This window comes from Eptesicus fuscus, chromosome 17 (genome assembly GCF_027574615.1).
Source record: "Eptesicus fuscus isolate TK198812 chromosome 17, DD_ASM_mEF_20220401, whole genome shotgun sequence".
In the NCBI taxonomy this organism is placed as follows: Eukaryota; Metazoa; Chordata; class Mammalia; order Chiroptera; family Vespertilionidae; genus Eptesicus; species Eptesicus fuscus.
In genome coordinates, this window is record NC_072489.1 from 22,963,368 (window position 1) to 22,975,458 (window position 12,091).

The window sequence follows — 12,091 nt, forward strand, 5'->3', positions numbered from 1 at the left end:
CTATGCATTTTCATGGCTTGGTAGCTCATTTCTTTTTAATGCTGAATAACCTGAGACAATTGATAAAATGTGAAAGTACAGAAAGGCAGAGAAGAACTTTGCTATTTTAAATGCTACAGATAAAATCCACATTGAAGAAAGCTACTGCTAAAAAAGTATGATCTTTAATTACATAAGTTATTATTTTCCTCCTAGCTATAAGCTTAGCAGGTGTTAGTGGAAACTTAACAAAGTACACAATATCTATTTACTCATCACGTTGTTTTTCCTATGGAATTGAATGAGTCAACTCTTTGAAGATATTGTAAACTGTCCTTGCCTATATTACATCTTAGAGAAATGTCTTGATATTTTTGGCATGTTGATGGCCTGCTGCCACAGAGCCTGGTAGTAAAATTATTTCTTGCCTGTTTTATATTTCATTAGTTGTATCAATAATAATTTCGGTATTAGCAGTTGTCTTTAAAACTGGTATTTTAGAGAAGTCCCCTCAATCAATTTATTTTACAAGGAAATGTATTTCTCCTAGAACTCAATCAAAGAACTAATAGCTAACAACTAACACACTCACCAAAATGATAGACATAATTGTTGGTACTTTTATCTCTTTTTAATTATTCAATTAGTCTGTAACTTAACTGAAAAGAATATAAAAATTTATAATTATATGAATATGAAATTTCTTTAAAAGTACTCAGGAGAATGGAGGTCTAACTGCACTAACCAAAATGACGGAAATAACTATAAATTCAGTCATATTCATAAAGGTTTATTTCAGAATAAGACAGTTTGCCCTCATGAAGTGTTATTGCCTCTACTTCAAGTTCATGAGGGATTTCTTCATATATCTGGATATATTTTAATTCCATACAATTTTAATGAAATGAAGCAGTGCATAAAAAGAGCCACCTCTTGGTCTTCTTTAAAGATATATTGTTTTACGTGGTTGCTTATAAAAAATGTGAGAAGAGAGAAATTACTTAAAGATGGAATTGTTAAGCAAAAAGAAGAACTTACAGATTTGGAAAATCCTCTGCCTATCCATATTGCAAACAGTGAGGACACTAAGGGTAGTGGCAAGTGATCATTTGAAACTAAGATTGGTATGGATCAGCCAGAAAAACAGAATCTATGAATTGTTGTTCAAGATGATAGAACACCACCACCAAAGGTGATTCAAAGGTCACCAGGGATGCCACTGCCACCACAGGTGCAGAGTGCATGGGCCTGATAAGCACGGATGCCTCCACCTGAGTTATAAAGGACAGGGATACCTGGCAGAGTTCCAGATGTGGTACCGTAGTTTGAGAGAATCACCAGTAGCAACAGGTAGGGCCCCAGTAGAGAGCAACACTGGGGTTGTCCCTCTAATTCATGAGGGTGAGTTGGTCCTGGGAGTTAGAGCATTATACCATAGAGGATTATGCTCAAGCCTTAAGGTCTAATGGAATGTGTTTATTAGCTTTGGAACTTCTTTGGTAGATGTTATTTCTTTCTTCTTTCCTATTCCTCCCTTTTGGTATGGGAATGTCTATCCTAATCCTGTTTGAAGGATTTTGAAAGCATAAAACATATTTGGTTTCACAGGTTCACACTTAGAGAAGAGTTTGTCTCAGCATGACTTATACTTTGAGTGTCACCCATATCTGCTTTAGATGACATTTACATAAGACTTTAGACTTAGGCTTTGAAGTTAATGATGGAATGAGGTTATTATAGGGATGGAATGAATGTATCTTTTATACAAAAAAGACTGAATTTTGGGAGGCCTGGGTGGAATGCTGTGCAATCAGCTTTCCCCAGAAATTCATATTTTGAAACCTAATATGAAATGTGATGGTATTTAGAGATGGGACTTTGGGATATGATTAGGTCATGAATAGAACTGGTGCCTTTATAAGACAGACCCCAGAGAGTTCCTACCATGCTAGAACATGGTGAGAGGATGTATATCTATTATGTCCTAATCAAAACCATTGATAGGGAGCTAAACTTGCTGCTAACAGCCACTTGAATCAAGCTTTCAAATGACTAAAAATCTAACCAACAGTACTTGACTTTAACCCCATGACAGATCCTGAGCCAGAAACACTGTTATGGGATTTCTGATTCTTGGAAACCATTAGATAATAAGTGTTTATTGTTTTAAACTATTAATTTTGGGTTTAGAGTATTATATAGAACAGATAACTAATAAAATAGTTATTCTGAAGCAAACAAAACACATTTTTTTAAGACCTGGCAGGGTAGAATTCTCAAATAGAATTATAGTATAAGTTTGACATAGTATAATTCTTAAATACTAATTCTGTAGTAGTAGAAATCTTAAATACCTATAGATATAGGGTTCTGAAAATTCTCTCAGTATGGTTCTAAAGAAGTGACACAGTTTATGTATTGCTAGATTATTTGTCCAAAGCTAATCCCCGACAAGCTTGATTTTAGATGAGAAATTGGTCTCTTGCAAAGCCCCATGGAAAATGGCTAAAGCCCAGGGCTCAAGGCAATTGATTATCAGTCAATCACAATCCTTACACTCCAGCCTTTGATCATACCAGGGAAGAGCTGTTGTTTTATCAGAATAAATGCTTATGTGGTCAATTCTGACACTGACTTGCCACATTATCAACTGGAATTGCACATCTTTGGCCTCCCTCTGACTATAAAAGACAATTGTTCCTTACAACTCAACTGGCAGGATGGGAGGGAAACCCAGGCTCTGCCATGGTTTGCATTCTGCAAGTAGGCTAGGGAGGCCTGCTACTTTCCTAACTATGCAGTTTAGAAGCTTAGTTGCCAGTTAGTTTGTTGTCATTTGTGTGCTTTGGGAATGTTTCATTACAGCTACCCAGTGATTATTTTTCCTTTTCTTACAATTCTTTGCTAGGACTTTCACCATATTTAAGCATAAATTGGTATTCAGCCAAAGATTTATTTTGTTCCTTATGCCAATTTCTGGAGGTGTTTGTCTCTGTATAGCTCCACAATTCTGTTATTCTGCTCTGCATATTCTAGCCATCTTGTCCTTTCTCAAACTCAAACGTGTTCTACTTTATTTGGCTTTATATTCTTGTGATATAGCATGGAAATTGTCTCATGTAGCTGGGGTAAAGGCAGAGTTCACTTTTTTATTCCTATATTTGTAGTTTTATGCTATCTGTTGTTCAAAATATGAAAACAGTATTTCATATATATTTTCCCAACATTTGCATATGGAGGTGTTTAAAGGAGAAGAGAGAAAGCAAGAAATTAAAAACCTATATGAAAAAATAATGATGGGAAACTACCCCTATCTGGTAAAGGAAACAGACATACAAGTCCAGGAAGTGCAGAGCATCCCAAACAAGATAAACCAAAAAACGCCTGGTACACAAAGACACCTCATAATGAAAAGGCCAAAGGTTAAAGACAAATAGAGAATTTTAAAAGCAGCAAGAAAAAAACAGTTAGCTACCTAGAAGGGAGCACCCATAAAACTGTCAGCTGATTTCTCAACAGAAACATTTCAGGCTAGAAGAGACTGGCATAAGATATTCAAAGTAACAAAAGCAAGGATCTACTATCAAAATTACTCTAATCAGCAAAGCTCCAGAATAAAGCTGGATGGAGGAAATTTGACTAGGAAAGGGATATTGACAATATTGTTTATCTTGATTGTTGGTACTAAAATGTATATTTGTCAAAACTCATGAAACTAAAAATGGTTCTTGTATGTAAATTATAACTTAATAACGTTTATTAAAGGACAGGACAACATGGGACCTACATATGCTCTACCAACTGTTCCTGTTAGAAGACATACCTTCAGTTTATTTTCATGGAAAGTATAAAGTAGAGCAAAAGAGAAAATAATATATAAAAGAAAAGTAAGTTTTCTGGTTTATACAGGTTAAATATCTTACCCTCGGCAATATTTCTTAAGAGGTCACTATTTTAATCTCCATTTCTGAACATTTTAATTTTTATTCCAATTATTCCAAGAGAACAAATCAGAGGTCCATACCTTCAAATTTAGTTTCTCTTGAGTATTTACACTCTTGAACACTCTCTTTACTTACAAGATTGTTGAGTTACCATATCAGAAAAAATAAGTTTAGTTGTTCATGAACTGTCCTTATTTTTGGCCTTGGTGTTTCAGATATTTTACAAAAGAATTTACTTTACAGATTAAACTGTGACCTAAAGTGTAATAATAATGGCTAATATTTATTTAGTGCTTACTCCATCCCAAGAACTGTGACTTACATGTTTTAAGCCATTTAGCAACCAAAGTATTTAGAAATAGTACAGTCACAATGTAAAAATTAAGCTACACTAGAGCACTAAGCTTTAAGAAGACTTCGGAAAACATACAAAATTAATATTGTTATCTGATTCTCTCTAGCAGAATTCCATGACTTCAAGAGATATGAATGTTTTTATTGTTAAACATGCATGAATTTATCCATTATTATTAGATCACTAGAGGCCCAGTGCACGAAATTTGTGCACGGGGGTGTGTGTCTCTCAGCCCAGCCTGTACCCTCTCCAATCTGGGACCCCTCGAGGGATGTCCGACTTCCTGTTTAGGTCCGATTCCAGTAGGACTACTGGCTCCCAACTGTTCCCCTGCCTACCTTCCTGATTGCCCCTAACTGCTTCTGCCTGCCAGCCTGATCACCCCCTAACCACTCCCCTGACATCCTGATTGATGCCTAACTACTCCGCTGCCAGCCTGTTTGGCCCTAATTGCCCTCCCCTGCAGGCCTGGTTACCCCTAACTGCCCTCCCCTGCAAGCCTGGTCACCCCTAACTGCTCTCCCCTGCAGGCCCGGTCGCCCCCAACTTCCCTCCTCTGCCAGCATAGTCAACCCTAACTGCCCTCCCCTTGCAGGCTTGATCGCCCCCAACTGCCCTCCCCTGCTGGTCTTCTTGTGGCAGCCATCTTGTGTCCACACGGGGGCAGTCATCTGTGACCACATGGGGGCAGCCATCTTGTGTGTTGGAGTGATGGTCAATTTGCATATTACTTTTATTAGATATGATTAGATAAAATAGAGGCCTGGTGCATGGGTGGGGACTGGCTGGTTTGTCCTGAAGGGTGTCCCGGATCAGGGTGGGGGTTTCCTTGGGGCATGGGGCGGCCTGGGCAAGGGGCCTGTGGTGGCTTGCAGGCTGGCCATGCCCGCCGGTGACCCAAGCGGAGGCCCTGGTATCTGGGATTTATTTATCTTCTATAATTGAAACTTTGTAGCCTTGAGCGGAGACCTTGGCCCGCCAGGGCAGGTGGAAATCTTGGTTTCCTCCATTGCCAGGGGCAACCCAAGCCTCCTACTCTCTCCGTAGCTGCAGCCATCTTGGTTGGGTTAATTTGCATACTTGCTCCTGATTGGCTGGTGGGCGTGACTTGTGGGTGTAGCAAAGGTATGGTCAATTTGCATATTACTCTTTTATTAGATAGGATAGTAATATAAAAGAAGTAAACCTGTGCTCTCTTTTAATGTATACATTTTATTAACCTTTAAAATAATACCTAGCCCTGGCCAGTGTAATTCAGTGGTTAGAGCATTGGTGTACGCACCAAAGGGTTGTGAGGTCGATTCCCAGTCAAGGGCACATACCTGGGTTGCAGGCTCCATCCAGCCCTGCAGGAGACACATGCAGGAGACAACCAATTGACGTGTCTCTCTCTCATTAATGTTTCTCTCTCACTCTCCCTCTAAAAATTAATGGAAAAAAAATATCCTCAGGTGAGGACTAACAATAAATAAATAAATAATATCTAAAAGAAACAAAATCTACCTGACCAGTGTGGCTCAGTGGTTGAACATTGACCTATGAACCAGGAGGTCACAGTTCAATTCTTACGGCACATGCCTGGGTTGTGGGCTTGATTCCCAGTACTGGGTGTGCAGGAAGCAGCCAATCAATGGTTCTCATTGATACATCTATTTCTCTCTTGCTCTCCCTTCTTCTCTGAAATCAATAAAAAAATATATTTTTAAAAATCTGAAAAATTCACATATTTTCAAATAAAGGTTTTCTATCATAAGAAATATAGTATTCTAACCTGTTCCTTTAGTTTAAGCAACAATGATTATGAAAAACATTAAGAAGTTGAAATCATTTTTTAAAATCAATTTTTTAATTTTAGACAATATTGATTGATGCTCTGTTTTAGAAAGTGGGGTAAATGAATACTCTATAGTTTCTCATATATTTTCTCAGCTCATGTGTTCTTATATTAAATAGGAAACATTTATTGATTTGCACATTTGTTTTTTTAAACAACATCTCTCTTGCCTATGAAAATGAAGAAAATTTTATAGTGATCAGTTAATCTCCAATTAGAGGGCAAAATGCAATTTCTAAATCAAAGTACAGCAAATCCTAATACTCACAGCACATGAGTGGTTTTATAGATGAATACCCAATATTTGTTAATCCCTTGGTCTCAGGGAATTATCTTAATGCTTTAATTAATTCTACATTTATTTTTCCTGTTATTTGTAGTAACTGAAGTGTTTCCCACTTATGTAGATTAAAACTGTTTCAGAATGAGTAAATAACTAGGTCATCAAGATACTTATTCAAGAATTTCAGTTTATATATTCAAATTATGTGGATTTATCTGGATTACAAAATGATTATTTGCTCTATAAAAACATTTGCCAGATTCCTTTCAAAACAAATTGCCCTAGGACACTTAAAATTTGTTTTGATTCTACAATATGGCAAGCTTACATTGACAATCTAATAACCACAGTACAATTTAAAGAGCATACTGAAGTATCCAAGCACTTTTTTTTTCACATTTCACGCATCTCTCAATGACATAATTATGTCAATATTATTACAACTCTTGTTTTATATATGAGGAAACTGATATACAAAAAGATTAAATAAAACCAACTCAAGCAGTTAAATCAACCTTAAGTCAGAATCTAAATCTTGTATCATCATCAAACCTCTTTGCTAATTGAAGTCCTCATTCTTAGATGACCTAAGTTGTTCTCTTGACCCCTGAATTGTTAGCTTATTATTTTTTTAAATTTGGAGGTTAGTTTCAATCTATGAACTGAAAAGTAGTTTCTTAGTAAACAAATGTGGAAAGTTACAGTTAATTTGTACAAGCACAAATGAGTTCTGGTAGGTCTTACTTTGGTATTAAAATAGTGATACCTGTCTCATGGGTTGTCAGAGTAGGGTAACAAAGGGAGGATGAGAGGTACTCAACTTATATTCACAAATAAAAAATATGCTATTCTTTCAGCAACAGTGTTCTTAGTGCTTTGTATTTTATATACGTTGGGATTTTCACATATGTGTATTACTTTGCTTAATCCTCATTTTAGACCTGTGGTGTCACTAAAGCATATATGCAATTTTATGGAAAAGAAAGCGGGTAGGGTAGGAAGTAAAATGTCTCACCTATGACCAAAACAGCTACAAAGGTATTTGTTGGAATTAAAAGGCAAAAAAACCTGTTTTGACAAGCTGAATCTAAAACTTAATTGGACTATAAATCCAAGAATAGTCAATAACTCCTAAACAACAATTTTGGAAAATGACAATACTACTTATCAAATGATACAGAAATAGAAAAATGGACAAATGAAAAAGTATAGAGTTGACAAATTAACACAAATACAGAAATTTATTTATGTCTATAAGAGCTAAATAATATTTTTTTAACTATTGCAAACTAATTTTAAAAGAATTGGCCATTTAATAATTGGTACTGAATTAACTATAATATAGAAAAGAAAACCTCAAATTGCAAAATATCAACTTCACATGAATATTACATTTAAATTGGAAAGGGGAAAGTATTTTTTAAGAAAAGCTCTGTTATTTGAGGAATGAGGGAGATTTCTTAAACAAGACTTAATTCATGCAAGCCATAGAGAAAGATAAATAGACTCAACTGTGTTGAAATTAGAGTTTATGCTAATCAAAAGGCATTATAAAATGAAAAAATAAGGCTTAGAAAGAATTTATTTATAACACATATTAATCCAAGTATTATTATCCAGAATATAAAAAGAAATATTAAAATTTAGATAGAAAAAATATATATAATTCATTTGGAATAAAAGAGTTAAAAGACATGGGCAGATATTTCCTAGAATAACAATAAACATGGAAATATGTTCAAGTCTTATCAGCAATCAGAAACATGCAAATTAAAATTCAATCAAAGTATTATCATAATATTTAGCTAATAATAAAAACCCCTTACCATCAATTTTTGCAGAAGATATAGGGATTTATAAATTTTTATCAACTTATAGGCAATGTATAAGTTCATGAAATCTATTTTCCATTTACTTACTGACATTATAGATATACACTCCTTAAAATCCAGAAATTATATCCATAGGTATATACTCAAGATACACTTTTACACATATATGTCAGGAAACAAAAGAATATTTGTAGCAGCTCTGCAAAGAAAATCACCTGAAAACACCACAAGTATACATTGCCAAGATAGTTATATATTGCGTACAATGAAAATGAATGATCTATAATTAAAAGTATCAACATACATATGACTAGAAAAACCCCATGTTGAACAACAGAAGAATTCACAGAAGTATATGTACATAAGGTATTATTTATGTAATTAAGTAAAATATATTTTATATACTTTGCATATATATATATATATAATTTTTACATATTTACATAAATAGTGTGTACATATGTATATTTATATACCCTATATAATAAAAGGCTAATATTCAAATTGACCAAACGGCAGAATGACTGGTTGCTATGACATGCACTTATCATCAGGGGGAAGCCGCTCAACATAGGAACTGCCCCCTGGTGATCAGTGTGCTCCCATAGGGGGAGCACTGCTCAGCCAGAAGCCGGGCTCACAGCTGGTGAGCGCAGTGGCGGTGGCAGGAGCCTCTCCCGCCTCCGTGGCAGCGCTAAGGATGTCCCACTGATGGCTTAGGCCTGCTGCCTGCGGGGAACAGGCCTAAGCCATCAGTTGAACATCCCCCAAGGGCTCCCGGACTGCAAGAGGGTCTGAGAGCCATCCCCCCAGTGCATGAATTTTGTGCACTGGGCCTCTAGTGTGTGTGTGTGTGTGTGTGTGTATGTGTGTGTGTGTGTGTGTGTGTGTATATATATATATATATATATATATATATATATAGAGAGAGAGAGAGAGAGAGAGAGAGAGAGAGAGAGAGAGAGAGAAAGCATCCCTGATTTGCAATGGTTTAACTGACAACTTTTTGGCAAGATGGTGCAAAAGTTTATGAATAATGAGTTACATGAGATATTCAACACTTCATATAAAAATAGATTTTGTGTTAGATGATTTTGCCAACCATATTAATGGAAGTGTTCTGAACATGATTAAGGTAGGCTAGATTAAGTTATGATGTTTGGTATGTTAGGTATATAAATGCTTTTCAACTTATATTTTCAACCTACTATGGAATATCCAGACATAACCCCACTGTAAGTCAAAAGGCACCTGTATATGATTTAGGTATATATATAGACATACCTCAGAGATATGGGGGATTTGGTTCCAATCCACTGCAGTAAAGCAAGTCATAATCATTTTGCTGGTTGAAATTCCTGGCTTCAGTTTTAATAAACACATCTGTGAAGTTCAGTAAAGTATTGCATAATAACACCAGGCATGCCTACATGATAATATATATGGCAAACTTTGTAAGAAAACTTAGAGAATAGATAATACAATAGCATGATGTGGTTATCTCTGAAGTACAGAGAAAGGGCTATATTGGGGGAATAGGAACTGATTGAGCTTCTAAAGTGCTAAAAATTCTGTTTCAAATATATGATGAACACTTGGGTTCATTATTATTTTTTAAATATTCATATGTGCATTAAAGTTATATTTTACAGTAAAACTACACTAACGAACTCTTTTTCAATCTGGATTTGGAAGAAATGATGGGTTGTAACTTTAAACAAAAATGACATGGTATAGTAGAAAGAATGCCCAGATTTGGAACTGGACATACGTAGGTTTGAATCTTCACTTGACAATTTTCAGCATTTCTAACTGCAAAGTCTAGAAAACAATACTCTCTTGATTTAGCCCTCCAAAGCGAGGAACTGAGAACTTTAGCACTCTCAGCACAGAACGCCTCGGTCCAACCCTCTGCACTGAGAAATGACTATGCTCTGGGATGGCTTCTGGCAGCTTGAGGCCTTGTCCAAAAGATGGCCCCAGCTCCTCCTTAAAATGCCTCCCTGAGAAATCTCAAGGCTGCCAGGAACACTTATTGCTTGTTCCATCCCAAACCTGGTGATAATCAGCAAGACCCCGAACCCTCTCTTAAGACAGTTACTTTAGAAAGTTTGAAATGCTATATCCTTTCTCTGCCCTTTGAGCTGTAAAACTAGCACCACAAAATATTTCCTCAGAGACCTAAGAGCTTTCTCTTTGAAATGGAAACATTCAGGGAAATAGCTCCTTCCCTCTCCCAGTCCCTGTTGGAAAATAAGGGCCTCTCTTCCGGGGATGCATGCTTCAACGTGCACCATTGCCTCCCTTTATAAAGATAGAAGGTTGTTTTGTCTCTCAATGAACTCCAGTGAACAAATCCTGGTGGCCATAACACTCTGCAGTGCCTTTCCCTTAGTGCACCCCAGCTTTCAACAGTCTCCACACTTCTGTTTTAGCAAAATTAAGTTCAGTTCAAGTTAGACCCTCTTCCCTATTGTGATATTATTGCTGAATAAACTTGTTCTTACCACTTTAGTGTCAGGCATTATTTATCTTTCACAGAATAAAATGATAGAGCATAGTGAGGCATTTACTAAGAATGCCTGACCAATAGAAGATGCTTTTCTTTTAAAATACATATATATATATATATATATATATATATATATATATATATATATATTATTGATTTCAGAGAGGAAGGCAGAGAGAGATAGAATTACCAGTGATGAGAGATAATCATTGATCAGCTGCTTCCTGTACGCCCCACCCTAGGCATATGCCTGAAACCCAGGCATGTGCCCTGACAGGGAATCGAACCATGACCTCCTGGTTCACAGGTCAATGCTCAACCACTGAGCCATGCCAGTTGGGCAAAGATGTTTTTAAATATAAACTTCTGTCATTTCTTTTCTCCTACAATCTCACACAAAGGTTTTATGACTCCTTCTTAAGTCAGTAGGACATACATAAATAAAGTAAAGCACATGTAAATGGTATACCTAAAGCCCCATAAAGCAACTGAAAAACTGCGGAGTTAAAAGTGGAAACTTTACAGAGTCAAGAAAATATTTAAGTATGTAACACTTATCAACATAAATCTGTGATCATTAAACTTCAAGTCAAAGGCTCCTTTGAATATTTAAAAGACTATATATGTATCCTTTCTTCATATGAACATAAAATTGTTCACATACTTTCATTGGGCTTAAGAAATCTTTATGGTCCATGACCTCCATATAAGAGCCTTTAGTTAAAATTGTCATTAAAACCATGTCCCTTTACATTTAAAGGGACAGGAACAAAAAATCAAGACAGCATTTCTTGCAAGATAAATTAGTATTGACTGCATACTTAAAATATTATCAAATACTTTATGTATGAGTAATCAAGAGAAAGGGCAAATGGAGTTCACTAGTATACCTTTAAAACTGTGTATCTTTTTACTTCTCTCCTATAACAATAATAACCAAGAGAAATAAAAATGCATGGAATAATTTACCATATTGCTTAGTATATTAGATGGTTTTGTGTAAAAGGCTGATTAAATCTAATCAGTTACTAACAGAATCCAAAGCACTTTAATAAGGTTATATTTTGATGACCTCTTTTATTGTTGATAGTTATGCAAATACATATCCTACCGAGGGTTTGGTATATTTGATAATGTCATTACTAATCAATATGCAAACATATGGTATTAAGTGCAATCTGTGACTGAGAAAACTCAATGTCAGAGATAAAGAAAATGGCATACTTATATTGCCAACATTCTTTAAACAGTTTCCATCTACAAGAGTCTGTTTAAATGTCAGAAAAATGATCTCTTACTATATTTTCCAACGATTATTTTCTTTTGAAACAATAAATTTTGGTTAATATTCT